Source organism: Amblyomma mixtum, chromosome 3 (genome assembly GCF_055824585.1).
Source record: "Amblyomma mixtum isolate Tamu chromosome 3, ASM5582458v1, whole genome shotgun sequence".
Taxonomy (NCBI): domain Eukaryota; kingdom Metazoa; phylum Arthropoda; class Arachnida; order Ixodida; family Ixodidae; genus Amblyomma; species Amblyomma mixtum.
In genome coordinates, this window is record NC_143014.1 from 187,531,700 (window position 1) to 187,534,794 (window position 3,095).

Consider the following 3,095-nt stretch of genomic DNA (forward strand, 5'->3'; position numbering starts at 1 on the left):
CAATAGGAAACGGTCGTCGGCCCCTTGCGACCCCGACAAGGCTGTACGCGGTCTTTCTCCCCACTCACCGCGGCCTTGGACCACGTACGAAGCGCGCGACGCGCTGTCACCATTCCTAACCCCTCCAGACTTCCGACGGACACGGTAGTTACTGGCGAAAGGGGGGAAAGGAACTACTGCCGCCGTAGGCTTCTAGCTTAACAGGTGCATTGATCTTGCTGGACCCACCGTGGAGGGATATCTCATCCGACGACCTGTTTTCCCCTGGCATCGAAATGAATATTGCTCACGTAGCCGTTAACATTCAAGGCAAGAGTTGTGGTATAACATCTATATCGTTCGCCATTTATTTTTCAACAAAAAACGCCCAAAAGTTGTTGTACAAATGAAATGTAAATAAAAAATTGTTTCTATTTTTTTCCCTTGTTTTTGTATACGGAAGTTCGTCCCCCCCCCCCCCCCCTAAAACCAATCTCTGGGACCGCCACTGCATCAGCGTAAGTACGACCATCGCACAGGAAAAAGACAAAAATTATTAAATAACACAGTGAATTTTGTGGCGCACAGTGTGCGAGAAGATACTCGCAGAACATTTTTATAGAATAATTTGTAAATCATGCTTATGAACTACCGCAAGATTAATTGCAAAATGTGGAATCAAATTTGCCTAATTTTCCTTGCACCGAATGGCTGATTTCTAATCTTAATGGGCCGTGTCACACCCCAAAACACACATATTTAAAGTTACAGAGGTAGATGTGAACGTAATTTTAGATTTAATATCATAATTACGTATCTCTGGTTTCTTGTCTTTATATTCAAGCAAAGTTATCGCACTCGTAGTAGCATCTCTACCACGTTTTTATGTACGAAATAAAATATTCCATACAAAGACGGCTTGCACAGTTTTGCGAAATGCGCTGAACGCGGAAGACTGAGGGCACCTTTGTTTTTGTTTTTTTTTAAGTAAACAGTTCATCTATGTCACTTCGCATGCGTGTAATATGGGAGACGCAACTCTTGCTTGAAAACCACACGAAAACACACTTCTGATAGTCCATGGGGTTTTAATTCGGAGACAGCTTGGGCAAAATCCGCTGGAACGAGGAATTCCGAATTTTCTGGTACGCCTGCAAGTGCCAACCCAAAGAGAAATGGTATGGAAATATTACACACATCCTGACTGGCTTGCTGCATGGAAGAGTAAGATTTTCTGATTCCCGTCTTGCATAAACGGTAAACGACCAACGTCTTCACGATCGAAATACAGGTAGGGCCACAAGACATTCAACCCCGCTGATTGAAAAGCGCGATCAACGTTCGGTGAAAAGACGCGGGTTCGATCCCGGCCGCGGCGGCTGGAATTTCTTTGGAGGAGAAATTCTAGAGGCCCGTGCACTGTGCGATGTCAGTGCACGTTTAAAGAACCCCCAGGTGGTCGAAATTTCCGGAGCCGTCCACTACGGCGTCTCTCATAGCCCCGACCGACCGACCGACCGACCGACACGACCGACCGACCGACGACGACCGACCGACCGACCGACGACCGACGCGACCCGACCCGACGACCGACCGAACCGACCCGACCGACCGACCGAACCGAGCCGACCGACCGACCGACCGACCGACCGACCGACCGACCGACCGACCGACCGACCGACCGACGACCGACCGACCGACCGACCGACCGACCGACCCGACCGACCTGACCGACCGCGACCGACCGACCGACCGACCCGACCGACCGACGACCGACGCCGACCGACCCGACCGACCGACCGACCGACCGACCGACCGACCGACCGACCGACCGACCGACCGAACCGACCGACCGACCGACCGACCGACCGACCGACCGACGACCCGACCGACCGACCGACCGACCGACCGACCGACCGACCGAGCCGACCGACCGACCGACCGACCGACCGACCCGACCGACCGACCGACCGACCGATGCCGACCGACCGACCGACCGAAGCCGACCGTCCGACCGACCGACCGACCGACCGACCGATCCGACCGACCGACCGACCGACCGACCGACCGACCGACCGACCGACCGACCACCGACCGATCCGACCGACCGACCCGATCCCGACCGACCGACCGACCGACCGACCGACCGACCGACCGACCGACCGACCGACCGACCCGACCGACCCGACCGACCGACCGACCGACCGACCGACCGAGCCGACCGACCGACCCGACCGACCCGACCGACCGACCGACCGACCGACCGACCGACCGACCCCGACCGAGCCGACGACCGAACCGACCGAACCGACCGACCGACCGACCGACCGACCGAACCGACCGACGACCCCGACCGACCGAACCGACCGACCGACCGACCGACCGACCGACGACCGACCGACCGACCGACCGACCACCGACCCGACCGACCGACCGACCGACCGACCGACCCGACCGACCTGACCGACCGACCGACCGACCCGACCGACCGACGACCGACCGACCGACCGACCTCGACCGACCGACCGACCGACCGACCGACCCGACCGACCCGACCGAGCCGACCGACCGACCGACCACCGACCGACGACCGACCGACCGACCGACCGACCGACCGACCGATCCGACCACCGACCGACCGACCGACCGACCGACCGACCGACCGACCGACCGACCGACCGACCACCCCCGACCGCCCGACCGAGCCGACGACCGACCGACCGACCGACCGACCGAGCCGACCGACCGACCGACCGAACCGACCCGACCGACCGACCGACCGACCGACCGACCGACCGAACCGACCGAGTCCGACCGACCGACCGACCGACCGACCGACCTGACCGACCGGACGACCGACCCGACCCGACCCGACCGACCGACCGACCGACCGACCGACCGACCGACCGACCGAACCGACCGACGACCGACGACCGACGACCGACCGACCCGACCGACCGACCGACCGACCGACGACCGACCGGACCGACCGACCGACCGACCGACGATCCGACCGACCGAGACCGACCGACCGACCGACCGACCGACCGACCGACCGACGACCGACCGACCGACCGACCCGACCGACCCGACCGACCGACCGACCGACCGACCGA